The sequence below is a fragment of the Eubalaena glacialis genome, chromosome 5 (assembly GCF_028564815.1).
Source record: "Eubalaena glacialis isolate mEubGla1 chromosome 5, mEubGla1.1.hap2.+ XY, whole genome shotgun sequence".
Taxonomy (NCBI): Eukaryota; Metazoa; Chordata; class Mammalia; order Artiodactyla; family Balaenidae; genus Eubalaena; species Eubalaena glacialis.
This window is the reverse complement of record NC_083720.1, coordinates 104157141-104179242: the sequence shown is the minus strand read 5'-3', so window position 1 is coordinate 104179242 and position 22102 is coordinate 104157141. Positions and strand designations below refer to the sequence as shown.

Here is a 22102-nt window from a genome sequence, read left to right as displayed (position 1 = left end):
TTAATGGCTGGTGAGGTCGAGTTCGAGCTCTCGACCGCCATTAGCAGCATATGCTTACCAACTGAGCTGGTTGCCATGGAGATTTGAAAGCCCAAAGTAAGCAATTCTTCTAGCCACAGATTTGTACCGGACAGCTTTCTTTGGATATTGGGTTGTTTTCGCTTAGGAAAGAGAAGTTTGCCAGTGTGATTAACAGACGGTATTGGAGTGGGTCTCTGAATCCTTGCTCCTCAAAGCATGGTCTGCCCACCAGCAGCAGTGGCATCGCGCTGAACTCGTTAGAAATGCAGGATCTCAAGGCCCACCCAGCCTCCTAAATCTGAATCTGCATTTAATGCAGGTGATTCCTATGCATAATTAAAGATTGAGACGTTCAGCTCTAAGTCACCTGACTTTGACCTAAAAATCAGAAGATATCTTTTAGAATTTGGTCACTTAACTTGGTTTTGGAAATCATCATTATTAAAGGGGCCATTTTAAGTACTCTATATAGTCTTATGTTTTCTCTTTAAGTTGAGAACAGATGTATTTTGAATTGGTCACTTAATCTCTCTGTCCTCAGGTTCTTTGTCTCTATGAGGAGGCGGTGGTCTAGATGTGTGTGTGTGTGTGTGTGTGTGTGTGTATGTTTGGTGTGTGCCTTTCAGGCCCTAGTCAGAGCAGATCTGTCAGTTCTACTTTCCCCTCCCAGTTTCCTACTTCTATCCTTCTAGTGAAATGTAGAGCCATAGATGGAGAAATTGACTTTCTGGGGAAAATGGTGACCATATTCTATTTGAAGAGAGCAGTCAAATGTGCTTGTCCCCAGAAAGAATCTCAGCTGATGTGTTAGTTAGACTGAAAAAATTACTATTTGAGCTCTTACTGTGTCTCAGGCACTATCTATGTGCTTTACATCATAAGCTTACATACTCCTAACAACATCTTGATAAGGTGCTATTGTCCTCATTTAAAGTTGTGGAAGCCAAGGCCTGAAAGGAGTCCGTGCTCTGTCAAGTTCACACAGTTGCTAAGTGGACTGGCTAGGTGGACTGACCCCCAGACCTGAGCGCTTCACTGTTTATGCGGGAGAATCTTGCAAATTTACCAATATCTGTTAGACAGAAGTATGGATGAAACGTTGGTCAAAGGCAATTGTAGTTTCTTCAGTGAGACTGAAAGTATGAAATGCTGAATCTTTAGCTGAGTGATCAAGCTTTATTTCTTTTGAGGCTCATATTTAAACCTTTTGGTATGCAAACCTGCTGATGTGATTTTCCAATGCAAAAACTCTCCAGCATGATGAATACATCGAATATACTTATTCTTATTATTTTTATTGAAGTATAGTTGATTTACAATGTTGTGTTAATTTCTGCTGTACAGCAAAGTGATTCAGTTATACATATATACACATTCTTTTTCCTATTCTTTTCCATGATGTTTTATCACAGGATACTGAACATAGTTCCCTTATTATTCACTGTAACTACGAACAAGCAGAATGACTTGAGATTGTTAAAGTTGCTCTAGCCACCTTCAGGCAATCCTGAACCTGCAAGGAGAGGTAACACAATGGCAATTCCACAGCAAATTCCATGGCGACTTGGTGAGGGGAAGGGGGGAGAGTGAGAAGGAACCCAAGAAGTTTGTTCCACACCTGTGCTAGGTGTCTTACGTGCATTATCTTGTTTAACCTTCACAACACACCAGTGAGGTAGTATCATCTCCTCCAGTTTACAAAAGAGGATAACCAAGGTTCGGAACCATTAAGTACTCGCACTGAATCTTACAACTAACTCCTAACTGATGGAGGCAGGATTCAAGCCAGGTTCACTTGATCTCAAAGCTTATCCTCTTCCTAATTTAGCACTTTGGGGAAACATTGGGAGGTGCATATGGTGAATATGTTTAAAATATTAGAAATATGGACTTCATGTCAACATATTTATTTAAAAAAAAGATATCTCCCCATCCTGGTAAAAGGATGCTATTCTCACTGCCTCCCAGCTCAGATTAGTTGACAACAGTAATATAAGTAAATTTTTAAAAAAAATGAATGTTTTCCAAAGACATCACTGATTGACTAAAAACAAGAGTAGTGAACAATTGGTTTACCTGTAGTCAGACACATTAGCTATTACATCTCCAGTCCTGGTAAATTATCCATTTGTTCACTTTATTTGAGGGGGAGGTGGGCTGTGCTTGGAGGTACTTGAAGCTCTAAATACACATGTATGTCTCCAGCCACCTTCTTAGCATTGCACTCCATGGCTGGTGTGCATTGATCTGTGCTGCACACACGCCTGGCAGGATATCCACCCCAAGTCTTCATTCTAGTGATTTGCTTTGTTGGATGCAGTTGCCCTAATGCTGGCGAGTTCTCCAAATTAAAAAACCATGCTGAAAATCAAAACTACAACGAGGTATCACCTCACACCGGTCAGAATGGCCATCATCAAAAAATCTACAAACAATAAATGCTGGAGAGGGTGTGGAGAAAAGGGAACCCTCTTGCACTGTTGGTGGGAATGTAAATTGATACAGCCACTATGGAGAACAGTATGGAGGGTCCTTAAAAACTAAAAATAGAACTACTATAGGACCCAGCAATCCCACTACTGGGCATATACCCTGAGAAAACCATAATTCAAAATAGTCATGTACCACAATGTTCATTGCAGCTCTATTTACAATAGCCAGGACATGGAAGCAACCTAAGTGTCCATCAAGAGATGAATGGATAAAGAAGATGTGGCACATATATACAATGGAATATTACTCAGCCATAAAAAGAAACAGAACTGAGTTATTTGTAGTGAGGTGGATGGACCTAGAGTCTGTCATACAGAGTGAAGTCAGTCAGAAAGAGAAAAACAAATACCGTATGCTAACACATATATATGGAATCTAAAAGAAAAAAAAAATGGTTCTGAAGAACCTAGGGGCAGGACAGGAATAAAGACGCAGATGTAGACTGAAGACACAGGAAGGGGATAGGGTAAGCTGGGGGTGGCATGGACATATATACACTACCAAATGTAAAATAGATAGCTAGTGGGAAGCAGCCGCATAGCACAGGGAGATCAGCTCAGTGCTTTGTGACCACCTAGAGGGGTGGGATACGGAGGGTGGGAGGGAGATGCAAGAGGGAGGGGATGTGGGGATATATATATATGTATAGCTGATTCACTTTGTTATACAGCAGAAACTAACACACCATTGTAAAGCAATTATACTCCAATAAAGATGTTAAAAAAAAAGAAAAGAAAAACCATGCTGATTTTACCTATCCTTGTTCTTAGCTCCTACCACAGCATAGGAGACTTTGATCCAACAGGTCAGCCCAGCCATCCCTATAAGGTGAGATTTCTTGACATATTTCCAAGCATGTTGATAAAGCAAAGTCTGCAAAGGAGAGGAGAATCTCTTTTTACTGAAAATGCACAGTATTTTTCACGTGCTAGAAGGAAGGGAGCCGAGCCTCTCAGTCACTGTGGAGGCAGGCGGGCTTTCTGCATTTCGTAAAGTGCCTTTCATGAGGTAGCAGCCCCAGAAATTGCTAGGGAATCAGCACACTTCCCCCATTCCCAGTTTAAGCAGTTTCTTCCCTTTAAAACCAAGGACTTCCTGGAAGTCCTCTAAACAACCCATTTCTATGCTGCATCTTCCTGTGGCCTTTCTTATAGAGGAATCTTAAATGTAGTAATTTGGGAAATTATTTTTGAACGTAGAGTTATCAGAGCTTACAGAGCTATCATTCTAAATAATTTGAATCACCCTTGCAGTGTCTGGTGCAGAATGAAAAAGGGAGGCCAATCATGTCTTGGCTCCTTTCCCCTGTCGGGGCTTCTCAAAATCCTCTGGGTTATTCTCTAGTAACAGTATTTTTCAGCCTCCCGAGACAGCTAGAGAAACTGAGGTAAAAGGATTTGTCGTTTTGATTCTAGTCGAAATGAAGCATTTTTTTTGTACAGTACATGAAAAAATATAGAAGTCTTTTCCGTGGATGAACGGCCTATTATCCATAACAAAACTACTGTGTTTTATGTCTGTCTGAGAACTACTGATTGCTACAGCCCAGGCGGGAAGCAACTAAGCTGCTGCTGAATTGTCCTGGGGCCTGGAAATGTATGGGAGCTTTATTTTTTAAAGTATTTTCAATTGGTGTCATAGTCTCCATTTTCTAAAGTACAAATGAGCTCTTTGCTTAGAAACACTGATGGTAAAAGGCAGCCCCATAAATGGAGGAGACATTCTCTGACTGCCCGGTCAGTTTTGGAGTTGGAGGGGAATGATGGATCACCCATTCATTCCACTAGTGACAAAGCTGCCTCTTTGAAACCAGTTTACTTTTTCAGGATGATCCATCAACATTTCCCAGTTGTGTCCCTGATGACCACTTTGAGAGGAAGATCAGTGCCTTTTATGACTAATATGCCTAAATTTTGGCAAGAACACAGAAGTCTTTTATGGAGACTTACTACAGCTTCAGTATTCGGATGTCATGGCCACCAAGGTTTAAGCTTGCCTTTTCTGCTCCTTGGGTATAAAAACTCTGACTCCGGGAATGGGAGACAGGAAAAAATTTAATCACAGGAGTCATTTAATGTGAGAAATTTGTAGTAATCCTAATGATATCAAGCTTTCTATTCTTGTACGCAGGGTCCGCTTCATGGGTGTGCAGCCCACACAGTTGCACGGGGCTGGCTTTCAGAAGGGCCCTGTGCTTGGTTTGATGCCCTGCTGTCACCTTCTTGAAATTCTTAATTTTTGAGCAGGAAATCCTTCATGTTTATTTGTCACTAAGCTCCACAAGTTATGTAGCCAGTTTTGCTTGTAGTTTAGTCTTAAAAGATGGTAAAGCAGGGGCTCTGACCAAGTATTCCCACTTCTTATTTATTACCAGTTGACTTCTTTTTGACTTTTGTTCTGCTTTTCTCCTTCTGTTTCTTCCATACAGAGAGGAGATTTATACAATGTATAGATGAGACAGACTGGGTTGAGGTCATTTCTCATTTACTTGCTGTGTGACCTCAGACAAGTAACTTCATTTCTCTAAGCCTACTTTAATTACTTGGAAAATGGGAATGATAATGGCATTTAACATAGGATGGTTGTGAGGATTAAATTAGATAATGCTTATAAAACATCCAGCATAGCACCTGGCAATGGTAAGCACTCGTTAAGAAAGAGCTATACAGTTTATCTTTTACTGATATTCTCCAACATTTTATTATGAAAATTTTCAAACATACAAAAAAGTTAAAGAATTTTATAGTGAGCACCCATACCCATGTCCTAGATTCTACCATTAAAATTTTACTAATTTACTGTATCATATATCCATCCATCTATCCATCTCTCTAACCATCCACCAATCCGTCTTATTTTTGTGATCTATTTCGAAGTTTCAGACATGAGTACACATCTAAATATTTCAGCCAAGTAAATCATTAACTAGAGTTCAATATTTGTTTACATTTTTTCTTTTGAGGTAATATACATAGAGTGAAACACCCAGATCTTGTGTATAGTCACTAGTTTTGACCAATGCTTGTACTTGTTTAACCCAAATCCCTATTGTTATAGAACTTTACCATTACCCCAGAAAGCACCCTCCCTCATGCTCCTTCCCAGTCAATCCCTGCCCCACTCTCCACCCCCAGAGGCAACCATTGTTCTGTTTTTTTTAAAACCTTATTAGTATTGCCTGTCCCATAACTTTATATAAATGTAAACATACAGTATATACTCTTGTGTAAGGCTTCTTCCACTCAGCATAGTGTTTTTGAGATTCATCCATGGTAGTGTTTATTTGCTTTTCTTGCTGAGAACTATTTAATATATGATTATACCACAGTTTGTTTTTCCATCTGCTATTAATGGACACTCGGGCTGTTTTCAGGTTTTGGCTATTATGAATAAAGCTGCTATGAACACTCCTGTAGAAAATTTTTTTGTGGAATTTCCAGGTCAGGGAGTAGGTATATATTTCGTTTTATAAGAAATGGACATAAATTATCCCAAAGTTGCTGTACCCAGTGGGGTGTTGGTAAATGTTTACCAATTGACTCTGCAAAAAAAAAAAAAAAAAAAAAAAGAAACAAAAAACAAACAAGGAGGAGGAAAAGGAGAAAAAGGAGGAAGAGGAGGAGGAGAAGGACAAAAAGAGGAGGGGAAGGGAAAAATAAGAAGGAGGAGAAACAAAAAGAAGAAGAAGGAGGAAGGGGAAGAGATGGAGAAGACAACGATGATGCAGACCACTCATAACAGCAAGTGCAAAGTTGTCAATTTCATGAGGTAAATACTCCCATTATGGCCAATTTCAGGCTACCAGTGTGAAGTCATTGAGAGCTAACATGGGAACAGATGTGCAGGATTGGCTTTTGTGAACCAGTGCAGACTAGCTCCTGCACACCACTGGTTGTACTGTTTTATATTCCCACTAACGCTACAGGAGAGTTTCAGTTGCTCCACATCCTTGTCATCATTTTGTGTTGTTGGTCATTTTAGTTTTAGCCATCTTGGTGGATATTACTGGTATCTCACTGGGGTATTTTTAATTTGAATTTCTCTAATGAGAATGCAAATTTGCTTATTGGCCTTTCATATAACTGCTTTAATGAAGGATCTGCTGAAATCTTATCCATTTTTTACTGGAAAAATCCATCTAAGAAACATTTACCTTCTTCCAAGGGTGGAAGATATTCCCTACCTTTTCTTGTAAAAGATTTATTATTTAACTTTTATGATAAGTTTGTAATCTATTTCTTTTTTTTTTTATAAACCACTTTATTGAGATAATATATCACACAATTCTCCCATTTAAAGTACACAATTCAATGGTTTTTAGTATATTCACAGACTTGTGCAACCAACACCAGAACCAATTTTAGACCATTTTCATCAACACAAGAGATAATCCCACCCCCCCATAAGCAGTCATTCCTCATTCCTGTCACCCCAGTCTCTGGTAACCACTGCTCTGTGTAATCTATTTCAAATTAATTTGTGTTTGGTATGAAGTACAAGTCAACATTCATTTTATTGCATATAGATATCCAGTTATTATAGCAACATTTGCTGTGACATTTTGTGTTGTCAAAAATTAAAGGAGTGTTTCTATTTCTTGTCTCTCTATTCTGCTACCTTGATTTGTTTGTTGATTATTATGCCAGTAACATATTATCTTGATTGCTGTAGCTTAATAGTTAGTCTTGAAGTCAAGTAATATAAGTCCTCCAACTTTATTCTTTTTTTTTTCAAGATTGCTTTGGATATTCTAGATCTAGTGCACACATTTCCCCCATATTTTCCACTAATTTCAGTCTGAGAACATAGCAAATCATTTTTTACAATAACCTTTCCACTTTAAGCAGTTAAAATTTCCTTTTTAGCATTTAGCATATTATGAATATTTTATAAATACTCCGCACCCAATCAGCAATTCTCCAACACTGCAGTAAAATGTTGTCATTATTACTTTATTTCATGCAAAGAATAGCTGGGGCAGAGGGGTTAGTTGATAATTGCTATATGGCAATTCAGTGGGGTAGGAATCAGGTTTTCTGCCTTTAGAGACAGTGAATTCCATTAGATCACACTGCCTGAGGCAGTGCGATAAAAGAAGGATACTAGATTTTCTACTGGTCTGCAATCAGGTAAAAGTCTCTGACTGTTTCTGAAGAATAAACATGTACAAATAATTATTGGTTATTTTCAGTGACCTTTATTACCTTGCATCACTAGTATCACAGATGGGAAGGAAGTGGAATAGTGGACTGTTCCAAACAACATCCCCACTCCAAACACTATTTCCAGTCCGTGTTTGAATCCCTTCTGAAAAATGTTAGAGCCTAAGAGAGCCAAGTAACCGCGCTCCTCTTCCTTTTAAATTCTGAGCCACTTAGAATACATATGGAAGTTAGATGAGAATCAGACATTGACTCTAAGGCTGGCGAAGGTGGTTCAGAATTATGCGGTCAAAGTGGCTTCCTGTGTCTTATCACCTGGATGGAGTCTCTCACCCAGGTGCCGACTGTACAGCTGGATGACTGGCGTTCTCCCCAGCCCCACTGGGTCAGGATCTGTCCTGCGAGCAGTCACACAAAGAGGAGACAGGATTGCGGAGAAGATGTGATCCATGTAGAGAGGCTCTGAAAGGGAGAGTCTGGAGAGAGCCTTGGCTAAACGTGACCATCAGGTGTCTTCTCCTCCCATGGGGAAGAGGAGCACAGAAGGGTGAGTAAAGAAGGCAGAGCAGGTTTTCCTCTAAAATGAGAGAGATGGGTCCAAGACAGGAATGGTGGAGGAAGAATCTCTGCTTGTCCTTGATTTTTGAATACCTCCTCTCATGATAAAGGTCTTCCTTATTTCAAGTTAAAGCTGCCTCTTTAAAGTTCTACTGTTTGGTCCTAGTTCTGTTTTCCTGATACACATGGGATAAACCTACATATTGTTTCAGCAGACTTGAAGTACTTGAGGTGCTTGTTGCTATAGCTTTATTCCTTGGTCTACCTTTAGCCGTCCTTAACTTTCTCAGATTCTGAAATGTACACTATATGTTTTCACTTGCCCAACACCCATTCCCTCATTCTCACTTCTTCTGGTAACAACCCTCCAATCTTTCTTTAGGGAACCCCCCTCTTTCCTACCTGAGCTATTTAGTTGGATGGGATTGAACACTTTCTCCTTCCACTCCCCTTGCTTTTAGCTCCAGAAGTGGGTAATTGATCCCATGCCAGTCAGTGGATTTGAAATCACCAAAGTCGAGAACTCATAAGAACTTTCACTTCCAGGAAAATAACTGCATTCATTCCTAGAATATTTATCTTCTCGTATACTGCAATATCAAAGCATTATGGGTACTCCAAATATTTCATTGATGCCAAGTTTAGTATCCAGTCAATTTTCAGGAAGAATTAGACACTAGGTAAATATTTCGTCAGTTCCATCAACTTGCTATTGTTGGAGTGACCTCTACAAAGGCTGGAGAGACAGTCCTTGGTAGTTAATATCTGGATCCTCTGCCCCTTGATAGCACACAGATGGCTATGAATATACAGGCAAGGTCCTTTCTGCTGGGTGAGATTGCCTCAGTGAAGCTGAACTGTTCTACTCTATAAAATAAAACGAAGTAATCTATACTTCCCTTTGGAGTCCTTTAATGTACAATGAATGATGAAGTTTTAAATTTTGCCCTCCTTATTTTCCAAAATTGAGAATGAAATTTATTTAGTGAACTGTACTGGCTACTTAGTGTTCCTGCATTACCCAAGGTAATTATTACTCAGAGCCAGTTCTTTATTGCTTGCATTTAAAGGTTTATTTTTCTTTTGTTGTGGTTTCTTGGCTTTCCTTCTGGCAGGGCAGACAAATTAATAGGCATCAGGTACTAAAGTATTTGCAATTAGAGCAAAGTGGTAATAAAGGTCACCTGTTCCAAGAAAGCTTTTCTTTAAAATGAAAAAAAAAACACCACAAAACCCTGCTTAAATCAATGCACATTGTGTATGGATTGTTCTCTTTGCTGCAACCCCTTTTCCATAGTCAGGTTTTAAATATTTTTATGCTAATTTAAAATGGGTAATAATTGCAAATGTTAATCTTTAGCTTTACCACAGTTCCTTGATTGTTATCAGTTGTGTTTTGAGCTAGATTTCTCTGATATAAAATAAAAGAAACAAATAATGGCATCTATTTTAGCCCCCATCCCATTCATTTATTCAATAAATATTAACGGGGTACTTCTTATGTGCTCGCAGCTGGGGATGTAAAGCTGTAAGGCTAAGGACTTGCCCCTCGAGGTGTCACAGGTCAGTAGAGAGAGAGAGAGATAGAGGGAGGAATAATTGCTAAGCTATGTGATTAGCTCAACAACAAAGGAATGTTGGAAATAGAGGGGTGGCTTTGACTAATTCCATCTTGAACAGTAGTCTAGGAAAGAAATGTGTTTTAAGGGGTGAGTAGGAATTCTTCCCCAAAACAAGCGGGAGAATAGCCTATTGGGTGGAGGAAGCAGCCTATGCAAACCAAGGCAGTGTCCAACAATCTTTCTCCTTTTGAGAACTACAAGCAGTTTGATGTTTCTGGAATGTAAGGTCTGAGGTGGGAGATCTGGAAGTCTAGGCTGGGGGATTACGTTGTGAAAGAACCTATGTTCTACCTGGGTTGAATTTTATCTTTAGGGGATAAAATGATTTTTAAAGCAAGGGAATGACATGATTAACATTGAATTTGGTAAGATCCTCTGGAAGCAAAGTAGATGTTATTTGCTAATTTTAATGGACCATGTAGTCAGCAGCTGACTGTTTATGACAATATGGGTCTAGGGAAGCATAAATAATTGAAATCCTTGCTTGAAAATTATTTGGCATAATAAGTAAAAAATAGATATCAGGCTGGGTCCCATTCCATTGACACTAAGTAACTGTGACTTTGAGAAAGTTATTTAATGTCTCTTGGCCTTGGTTTCCTTCTGTTTCCTCATCATCTGACCAATGATGCAACTGAACACATTCTCTGAAGTCTCCTGAAGAATTAACTTCGTGGATGTCACCCAGTGGATGACATCGTTCCTCGCCATACCTTTTAAGAGAGCTTAAGTGGCAAAGAAGAGTGAATGTCTGTGGCCCTGTGCTACCAGTATAAGATAGGACATGTTACATTCCCTCATAATAGGATAGTTTATTTTTATTAGCAGACAATTGCTGGGCCTCCTTCAGGATTGTTGTGCTTGGATAAATACGAAATTTCATATCCTGGGTTCCGGCTAAAAGTTAAAAAGTCTGAGACGATTAAGGGCAGAAATCATGTTTTATTTATATGTCTCCACTATCCTATAGTGAATTTTCTTTCTAAACAAGTAACTTGCAGAAATCTTTTTGGGCCCTTTTTAAAATCTTTCTTTTAATGGGCTTTCTCGGTGCTCATCATATTTTCTATGCATCCACTCTTCTATTTCCTCTTAGTTTGAGGTATTCCTTTTTGTTTATCTCAAGGGTTATAGATTCAACAGAAAAGGCAGTGAAATAGCTGTTCTGTGTTACTGGAATGGGTTCAATGAAGAGTAGGCTTTTTCATGTGATGGTCTTCATCCAAAGTCAAAATGATACAGTGTCAAACTAGCTGTTCCTAAGTAAAGGAGTTAGCCAATGCAAATGACCTCAGAGAATCAAATACAGTTTGCTGCCATCTAGTTCGTTGGTATATGAGTTAGGATACACTTGTGGTCAGACTGAGTCTTTTCACCTTTACGTAGTGTGACATACTTAACTTTTCATGTAAGTGATACTTTGGCCTCTCAATACACGTGCTAAAGGGAGACGATATACCATATGAAGGTGGAGATCTGGAAATAGAGTCCTAGAAGGCACTTAAAAACCATTGTAACATGACCATAGTGTTACAAAGATTACAACATTTTTCTATAGCATTAATTTACATTTTTTGAATATGTGATTAATTCAGTTTTCTATGAGCTAAAGTACCTAGAAAATCATATTATTGTGAAATTCACACTTAGTCCCTCACCGCTCATTTCAGAAGGTGTTTATGTAAGGCTTAAAGAAAGAAAAAACAACCGCAGCTTCTCTTTCCCTAGCTTCATGCAGATTTGCATAGTTTGCATATGATTTGCATAATTTAATGTCAAAATATACAGTCTTCTTCAATCTTTGCAGCTTTCTCACTAGTGTCTTTTAGTCTTACTTTTCCCTCTAAATAACTTAAACCGTGTTTCTTGATTATATTTACTTGCTTTTTAGTTTCTAGGATAAAATAACCTGTAGTTGGAGGAAATCCAATCTTCACTTCATCTAATAGTATTCTTTTTATCTGTGCAAGTTTCAGTGGATCATTTGGCTTAGGAGTGACTGGCTTCCTCATTATCCCAGGTTTTGGGGTATATATTTGCTGACTGAAGTATACTACATAAGGACATTTTGTGATTGGCTTCATTCACGTGGAAGAGTAATAAATGACTTCCATTTAGGGAAAACATGTACTGTATGTTAACAGCATGAGGCAGTAGGATGTGACAGATAACAGCATGGGTACCAGATCCCAACTGGCTGGATGTGAACCCCGGCTCTGTCACTTATTGGTTGTATAAGCTTGGGCAATTATTTAAGCTCTCTGTGCCTCAATAGAGATAATAAACTATATCTATCTTAGAGAGTTTGTTATGAAAACTAAATGAGTGCATTCATTTAAAAGCTTAGATCAGTGTTAAAAAATATTAGCTATAATCATTATTTTATAATAATGATAATAATTAGACTTATTACTATTCCAAACACATACATAATCCTCTGTGCCACAGTAATCTATAATGCTGCTCATTCCTTTTCAACTTGGTACCAGAAAGGGTTATGGGAAAAGGGATCTGAAAAGTTTCTATTTTTTAATGTTAAGAAGGGCTCTGCACAGTTAAATGTAACTATATAAAGCTGAGCTGCCTTTAAGTTTACCTCTGCCCTCTGTCACTTAAAAACTAGCCAAAAAACTGCCCCCCAAAACAAAGCAAAACCAAAAACAAAACCCCAAACACCTTTCTAATAGTGCATTAAAAAGTGCTAAAAATAAATTGTAATTTTGTGTCTCAGATAACCTCTTTATACAGTGCAAAGAAGGAAATAAAAACCCTTTCCCAATCTCTTTTTCTTTCAAGTCTATATTTCATCAGTACATACGATAATGATGTACTTTGTGAATAATAGCATCTCAGATGCAATGAAATAGGATGTCTCACGTGGCATACCAGTTGCTCCCAAGACTTCTTTCCTCAAAGGACTCTGCTACAAACAATCTGCATTGGTTTTTGTCTCTCTCATTGTCTTCCTTGCATTTCTGGATCCCTTTTTGCCTCTTCTCCCCTCTCCCCTCCTCTCTTTCCTCTCTTGATACAAATCATGTTAGCTGTTCTGACTCTTTCTGTTCTCTAATTCATCCTGTACCTCAGATCAATGCAGTGAAAGACCCAGACCTGGCAGCCATCCTAGCCACAAAGACCCATTTCCCTGGTAAAGTAGAGGAAGGGGAAAAGTTATGACTACATTAATTTTGTTTTACAAATGGTTTCACAAGTATATCTGCAGAAGCATGTTTTCAATCCAGTACTCACCTTCCAACCTGATTTATCTGAGCCCATTACCACTTGTCTGTAATCCCCTTTCTTAGACATCACCAAATTAGAGAGCATATACCCCCTCCCCCTCAATCTACTCTTGATAGAGAGCATGACTCACTATATTAGCACAGTGTCAGGTCTCAGGTTTCCTGAGATTTATTTTGGAGTTGAAAATAGCTTATGTTTTCCTACAGCCTTTTTTCTCATATGGTTGTAATAATCATCTCTGCTTCATTGCTGAAGTGTTTGGAGCATAGAGCGATCAGGGGGAACTCACAGGAGGAATGGCCGTCTACCTGACGGGAAGGGATTTGAAAAGAGGTAATAACTCAAACGTATATTGAGAGATGAGTGAGTGTTGAATAGGCAATTTGCTGGGGGAGAGTTAGGAAGGGATTGGGTAGAAATGAGGGAACATAAGATCAGTTCAGGTGAAGATATGAGCAAATACATAGAGTCAGGAGACTTTCAGAAGAGCCCATTCAGTGGCCGATGAGGAGTTTGGTTTGTGTGAACTGCAGGGCTCAAAGGGAGGGCAGGGAAATTTGATAAATTTAGTTTAGATGTGCTGAGTTTGTATGTCTGTAAATCACCCAGGTGAAGAGATCTAAGAGGATTGTGTATGGTTTGGAATAGTAGTAAGTCTATGAATGGAAATATAGATTTGGGACTTTTGAACAATTTAAAGAACAGGAGTTGTTTGGAGAAATGGAATAATAAAGATGGATGGGCAAATGATTGTGGTCATAGATTGTTATATTACAGTTTAGGATTTTAGAAGTATTTTTTCCTTTAGAATTGTTTTATTAAATCATTAATATACAACAGCTTCTTAACTTTACACATGCACTTAAATATTTTTAAAGGAAACGTGTTATGTCTTATTACACCATGATCCTGGCTGATAGCTTTTCAAAACTTTGCAAAAAATCTTCAAAAAGGTTTCACATGTCACCTGTCCTAAGTGAAAATAAACTCTAGGATGAGAAAATTAAAATTAAGATGATGCAAAATAGTGTAATTAATCGCTTTTATAATCACATTTGAAAATGACTTTGCTGTTTTCGGAATTCTTTTCAAATAAAATAATGAAGAACATCATAAGAACTGGATTAGGTGTCTGAATGTCTTCTTTTCCAGCTGCTCTGCCTAATTTCTTGTACAACTTAGCCCCTGGTAGAAAGTAGCCACTCTTAGGCTCATATAAACCTTGACGTTTTTTAAGACTTCTCTAAAGGAGGGAGTAGGTTAAATCATTTGGTGCATATAAAAGTGCTTCATGGACAAAATAAGTTGCCAGCAGTAATATAATGAAGACATTAGAGATTAACTGTCCATAGTGAATGTTAATGTGTCCCAATATAGGAGGAAAGGTGATGGTCCAAGGCAGGTCTGAAAGTGACTATAACAAGAGATGAGATTGGGGCTTTCTGAGGACTGCTTCTAGGTTCTGCTCCTACTTACAGTGAAATTCACTTGGGTCATAGGTGATGTGGGTACCTGATCGTTATCTTATGAGAATGTTAATGAACTTTATATTGATACTCCTGCCTGTTCAGAGACTGTACAAGTTGTTTTGTCCTCAGGCCTTCATGAGGAACTGGTTTCTACCCTCTCCCTTACTTCATTCCATACAATGGTGCCCCATAGACGTTATGTTGTATTCACCATCTGAAGTCTTTTGGAGCAGTAATGGTTTAATCCCATTTATTGAAAGCAGTTTTTGCTGATCTATATATTTATGTGTTAATTATTAATTATATCAAGATGATTTTGATCATGATTAAGCACTTTAAATCCTTAACTGGCCATTTACCCAAAACTAAGGAGCTGTAAAGATATACACACATGCACACACATACACACACACACACAATAAAGACTAGGCAAATGCATTCTCCTTATTACTGAGGTTTGAGGTCACAAACCATCCTGCAGTCTCCAGGTCTTCTGGACAGCAGTGTGTATGACCACTTCTCCCAGAGTAGGTCTGAGTCTCAGACTGAAGACATGCGCCTGCTACTTCCTCAGCTTTCTTCCTTAAGTTTCACTCTGTACCATTATGTACATCTTGGTGATCAGAGACAAGAAAAGACAACTAAAGGAAAAGGAAGACATGTCTCTGGTAGCCTAGCACAGAAGGGCTGAGGCGGTGTCTACAGAACTCATTTATCCTGGGTCTAACACCAGTGTCTGTTTGCCTTTCTAAAGAGGGGATATGTGGAGGCAATGAAGGAAGAGGAGAAAAAGGACGGGGAGAAGAATGGCACCCCTACTGTTGGGCAGGAGTTGGGGATCCAACAGGAAGAGGGCAGGAGAGAGAATCCTAAAAGAAGTCAGGATTCTAAATCACCTGAAGGCAGACCTTTAGCCCATGTTATACCCAACACTTCACCCCCTGGGACCTAATATACTGCCCTTTCCTCCACCATCCCCATAACATGCTCTCCTTAGAAGCAGAAGTAGGAAAACAAGGGAGGAGCTGTGGGCTCCTTCTAGAGATCAACATTTGTTTATTTGTTTGTTCAACACATATTACTATTTATTGAGTACTTATTTGTGCTGGCATTTTTCGAGACACTGTTGTACAAATATATGACGAGTGAGAAAGAGAGATTGAGAAGAGAAACTGAAATTTTGATTTTTATCTCTGGATTTATATGGAATGAAAAATACTCTCAATTACTCTGATATATTTAATCTTCCTTATGAACAAGTGTTATATAAAATGTGGGTGGGTGGTTTCTATATCATCAACCTGTGAGATATTAAGAGTCTTTTGCTTCTATATATTTTAAAAGACTTTATTAATATATTGTATTGAATTACTATAGATTAGGAAATTAAACAAGTCTATTTTCATTCTAAGTTAAGAAATTGTATGGGAGATGTACCAATTTATTGTCTTGGCGGGTTGCTTAAAATGGCTGTATGGTTTTTATTCTTCTGATAGCCAGGTTGAAGAGTGCCAGGTTATTTGGCAAGATTTCTGTCCCGCTGTGCAGTCAGACAGACATATGCTGAACTGTGGAATAAACCCAAAACTTTTCTTGGACTGTGGACCTGTGGACCCTCTGAGGATATAGGTCATGGTCACTAATATATAGAACTTTACATTGAAGACCTGCCAGTACATAGCTGAGATGGTAAATTTGTGGCTTTCTGTTGGTTGAGAGAAGATGTGAGCCATTCTGACATGAGTTTCTGGACTGCTAGTAAATTAGCTAGAGATTACCAACACAAGGGTGTCCCCATGCTGATATTTGGCCAGAGAATCTTGGCACCAAAGAAGGCTTTCTTGGCCAGCCCCCATGAACAAACTGGCCTAGAGTCTGACATTGAGAGTTGACAATAATCCAAGACTAAGGTGCATCTTTTGAAGAACGTGTGAAGTCCTGTTTTTGCTCATCTTATTTTTATTTCTTTCCATAATTAATTTCTCTATAAATATTATAGTTAATAACTGAATGATAATTTTTTCTCTATAAATTTTTATATTAATAACTACATTTGAATTCAGCCATCTGCTCTTCTATAATACTTTCTAAGTGAAATTGTCAGTTATTTCTAAAGAGAGAATTGGTATGGTGTTCCCTTTGTTTTCAGTTAAGTTTAAGAAGTTGAATTCTGTATCTTTGGACAGTTTTGGAGGTTCCATACATTCTGATGATGGGGTTTGGAAATCTCTTCCTAAGTGCTTAGGAGTAAAGAGTCTGTTAGGAATAACTGCATGTGAAAATATAAAATTAATGACCAAATGTATCATCTTATAATAAGTGTCATGCCCCTTGTAGTGAACGTCTCTGTAAACATGGAGAGTTTGAACAGCAACAGGTTGCTTCCTTCACTTAAGTCATTAATTAAAAGTCCTTGATGACAATGGGGAGGTTTCCAGCAGGAGAGCAAAGTCTGCAGTGTTGGCGTGGCGTGCTGGAAGCTAGACAGCTCCATCACCCTGACCAACCTGGTCCAATCTTTTTGCTACTTGTTCCATGTTTTGAATAGATTAGTGTCCCTCTTGAGTGCATATGTATTTAATCAGTTCATTCACATTTGGCTCTCTTTCTCTAGGTCTTCATTTTGCCTTGTTTATTGCAGGTTTTCATAGTATTTCATTATATGAAGACATGACTCATATATGTCTTATTTAATTATTTCTCCTGTTATAGCAGAGATCAATGACTTAATAACTTAGAAATATATATAACCAAGCATCAAAATACTCTCTATGAAAAAAATCATCTTCTTATAGCAAAATAATATAGAAATACTAAAAGATAATTGTATAAATTTAGCTGATGAAAAAGTTTCAAGCATTTTTCCCCCTGGAGAGTCTATAGTTTTTTTAAACTATAGTGCAATAGTGTATTCACAGTAACTCTTTGGAAGAGGTTTGACTGAGAATCCTTCTGGGACGTCTGTAGTAGATCAGTGGAAAAGCAAATGCCTCTGTACTGGATAGGGGCCTCGTGGCTGCCCAGCTGGCCTGGAGGCTGAAGGGCAGTCACCAGCCTTCCTTATGACATATCCAAAGATGTGTGATGTACATCCAATGCGCTAGTCAAACTAGATTGGCAGCTTTTCCCCAAAAACTGCCACCACCCTTTATACCTCTGAGCCTTTGCTCTTAGCTGTTACATCTGTCTGAAATTACTTACCTACCTTTTTCATCTGCTTAACTCCAAGCCAGTACAGAAAGGCCGGTTGATCTTGAGTAGGTTAAGCAGGAAGTTGTAGCAACGTTTCACCTGCCTGCTCCTCTTTCTTTCTACTTCCCTACCACCAACCAAACGCAAAACTAACAAAATCGTCTTCTCGCTGAACTTCTGTAGCACTTTTCACTTCTTTGTTACATTCTAGTTTTTACAGCAGTTGTTGTATATTATAATTTCTCTACCAAATTTCAAACTCATCAAGGAAGAAAACACCCAGCCTTTGTCATTCACTTTTCATTGTGCATTCTCCTCTGCCCTCTCCCTCCTCCCTTTCCACTGTACTTTGTATAAAGTAGATATTCAGACAAATATTAAATTATCCTGAAGATAAATTTCATTATGAAATGAAATAAGGTCAAAGCACATGGAATGCACCATTTAAAACTCTCTGAAATGGGAAGTTAAATCAAAGAAGGTAAAAGAACCAAGGGCCTTTTTTTTTTTTTTCTTAACATCTTTATTGGAGTATAATTGCTTTAAAATGGTGTGTTAGTTTCTGCTTTATAACAAAGTGAATCAGGTATACATATACATATATCCCCATATCTCTTCCATCTTGCGTCTCCCTCCCTCCCACCCTCCCTATCCCACCCCTCTAGGTGGTCACAAAGCACCGAGCTGATCTCCCTGTGCTATGTGGCTGCTTCCCACTAGCTATCGGTTCTACATTTGGTAGTGTATATATGTACATGCCACTCTCTCACTTTGTCCCAGCTTACCCTTCCCCCTCCCCATGTCCTCAAGTCCATTCTCTAGTAGGTCTGCGTCTTTATTCCCGTCTTGCCCCTAGGTTCTTCATGACCATTTTGTTTTTAGATTCCACATATATGTGTTAGCATATGGTATTTGTTTTTCTCTTTCTGACTTACTTCACTCTGTATGACAGACTCTAGGTCCATCCACCTCACTACAAATAACTCAATTTCGTTTCTTTTTATGGCTGAGTAATATTCCATTATATATATGTGCCACATCTTCTTTATCCATTCATCTCTTGATGGACACTTAGGTTGCTTCCATGTCCTGGCTACTGTAAACAGAGCTGCAATGAACATTGTGGTACATGACTCTTTTTGAATTATGGTTTTCTTACAGTATATGCCCAGTAGTGGGATTGCTGGGTTGTATGGTAGTTCTATTTTTAGTTTTTTAAGGAACCTCCATTCTGTTCTCCATAGTGGCTGTATCAGTTTACATTCCCACCAACAGTACAAGAGGGTTCCCTTTTCTCCACACCCTCTCCAGCATTTATTGTTTGTAGATTTTTTGATGATGGCCATTCTGACCGGTGTGAGATGATATCTCATTGTAGTTTTGATTTGCATTTCTCTAATGATTAATGATGTTGAGCATTCTTTCATATGTTTGTTGGCAATCTGTATATCTTCTTTGGAGAAATGTCTATTTAGATCTTCTGCCCATTTTTGGATTGGGTTGTTTGTTTTTTTGATATTGAGCTACATGAGTTGCTTGTATATTTTGGAGATTAATCCTTTGTCAGTTGCTTCATTTGCAAATATTTTCTCCCATTCTGAGGGTTGTCTTTTCATCTTGTTTATGTTTTCCTTTGCTGTGCAAAAGCTTTTAAGTTTCATTAGGTCCCATTTGTTTATTTCTGTTTTTATTTCCATTTCTCTAGGAGGTGGGTCAAAAAAGATCTTGCTGTGATTTATGTCATAGAGTGTTCTGCCTATGTTTTTCTCTAAGAGTTTGATAGTGTCTGGCCTTACATTTAGGTCTTTAATCCATTTTGAGTTTATTTTTGTGTATGGTGTTAGGGAGTGTTCTAATTTCATTCTTTTACATGTAGCTGTGAAGTTTTAGCCACAGAAATCAGATGAAAAAGAAATAAAAGGAATCCAAATTGGAAAAGAATTAAAGCTGTCACTGTTTGCAGATGACATGATACTATACATAGAGAATCCTAAAGATGCTACCAGAAAACTACTAGAGCTAATCAATGAATTTGGTAAAGTAGCAGGATACAAAATTAATGCACAGAAATCTCTTGCATTCCTATACACTAATGATGAAAAATCTGGAAGTGAAATTAAGGAAACACTCCCATTTACCATTGGAACAAAAAGAATAAAATACTTAGGAATAAACCTACCTAAGGAGACAAAAGACCTGTATGCAGAAAACTATAAGACACTGATGAAAGAAATTAAAGATGATACCAACAGATGGAGAGATATACCATGTTCTTGGATTGGAAGAATCAACATTGTGAAAATGACTATACTGCCCAAAGCAATCTACAGATTCAATGCAATCCCTATCAAACTACCACTGGCATTTTTCACAGAACTAGAACAAAAAATTTCACAATTTGTATGGAAACACAAAAGACCCCGAATAGCCAAAGCAATCTTGAGAAAGAAAAACGGAGCTGGAGGAATCAGGCTTCTGGACTTCGGACTATACTACAAAGCTGCAGTAATCAAGACAGTATGGTAGTGACACAAAAACAGAAATATAGATTAATGGAACAGGATAGAAAGCCCAGAGATAAACCCACGCACATATGGTCACCTTATTTTTGATAAAGGAGGCAAGAATATACAATGAAGAAAAGAGAGCCTCTTCAATAAGTGGTCCTAGGCCTTTGTTTTTAAAGTCACTTAAATAAAAATAATGTTAGTAGTGTATCTAGTAGAACAGTAAAAGGGCTCCTATTTGACCCTCATGTCAGAGTTCCTGGAGGCGCACTCTGACGTGGAGATTTGTGTATAAGATGTTTACTGGGGAGATCACCACCAGTGTGAGACCAATACCTGTGGGCGGGAGGAAGCAGGAAGCAGGACTGGGAGGTTCCGGCATAGTCCTCAGCAGATCCCCCGGAGATTCTGGAGCTGGATGTCACTTCAGAGTTATTCTATCTCACGTCAAGAGGGCCAAGTTTTTATATCACCAGTTGACCATTACTGGAAAAGTGTTGTGACCTTGGGCCAGATGGCACCTTTTGGCTCTGGAGAATGACTCAGCTGAGAGCCATGAGCTGCTTGGATGTGGGCGGTGGGGTTAGGTGGCTCAGTTCCAAAGAGGGGGTCTGGGTGGCACAGTACAGCGTCCACTGATGCTATGCCAACACGATCGGGATACTGGTTGATTAGTTTAAAAACTCATTTAAAAAGGAAAATAGTAAAAAGCAATACACACATCAACAGAATACTTTATTTCAACTTAAAATATATAAATGTGTGTTTACTTGCCAATCTTTTCAATATAGAAACAAGGCCTTTCTTTGAGCAAGAACTCTCTGGTTGATGTTTTACATCTTTTGGCAAATGACATAGAAGATCATTGTGTAAAACGTCCTATTTCAATACTTGTGAATCATTGTTATCCTTTTTACACATAAGTTTGAAGACAATATTTTTAGTGATTTGCCTTTGTATGTCTTGGTTTTAAAAATTTGATTTTATATTTTGTCATAGTGTAAATGTACATATATATTAAAGTATCAAGTAGTTCTATAAGCCTTATAATTAAAAACAGCAGTGCTCCATCCCATCCACCTCCCACCTTTGATTGTCTCTCCACAGGCAACCACTTCAACTCTCTTTTCTCTTTGTCACCTGGATTTACATCCATATAAACATCTCTATGTTTATGTTGTTATTTTTGTCTTAATTTTTCAGTTTTAATGTTTTCTCTTGATGTCTACTATAGAAACTGATGATTTAGTTTTCTTATATCCCCTATCTCTGTCTCCCTTGCCCCATTCTTCAATACATACTTCCCCTGATCTCTTTCAAATATGCTTATGTTCTAAAGTTGTGGTTTATATTATTGAGCCTATGTTACTGTCATTTACAGCTGAGCCATGTAGTATGTTATGATTGCATTTACTTTTCTATGTAACTTTTAGGGGGGGTTTGGAGTTAGTAATTACCAGAAACTCTCTATGCCTCAATTTCTTCAACAGTAAAATGGGGATAATAACTGGACCTACCTTATAGGGCAGTCAGAGCTATATAGGTGTTAATTGTTAGTTTTCATTGACTTTATTTTTTTATATACCAATCCCTAAATCATTTCAAACTTCCTAACAGAACTGTAAATATGCTTTCAATACACTTCCTCACATATTAAGTGCTCAATCAATAAGTGCTGAAAAATATGCATTACCCATTACTCATGAACAGCAAAATAGTTTGAGAGAACAATGCGTTTGGAATTGGGAGGCCTGGTTCGAGGCCTAGATTGGCTCCTACCTAGCTGTTTGACCTTGGGCTAGCATAGTTGAATCGCAGTTTTATGATCTGCAAAT

The 22102-nt window shown here is 38.3% G+C and overlaps 1 protein-coding gene across 3 annotated transcripts in view; it reads left to right on the top strand.

Moving 5' to 3' along the window:
- The window catches only part of RASGEF1B (RasGEF domain family member 1B), a 563490-nt gene that overhangs the window by 156188 nt on the left and 385200 nt on the right, over positions 1-22102 (top strand). The window contains exon 1 of one of the 3 annotated variants that reach the window (XM_061192413.1): positions 13414-13432. The exons of the other annotated variants lie outside the window; for them this stretch is intronic. The gene's annotated coding sequence lies outside the window, so the exon portion shown is untranslated. Of the gene's footprint in view, positions 1-13413; positions 13433-22102 lie in introns of those variants that run through there. 3 annotated transcript variants of the gene reach the window in all.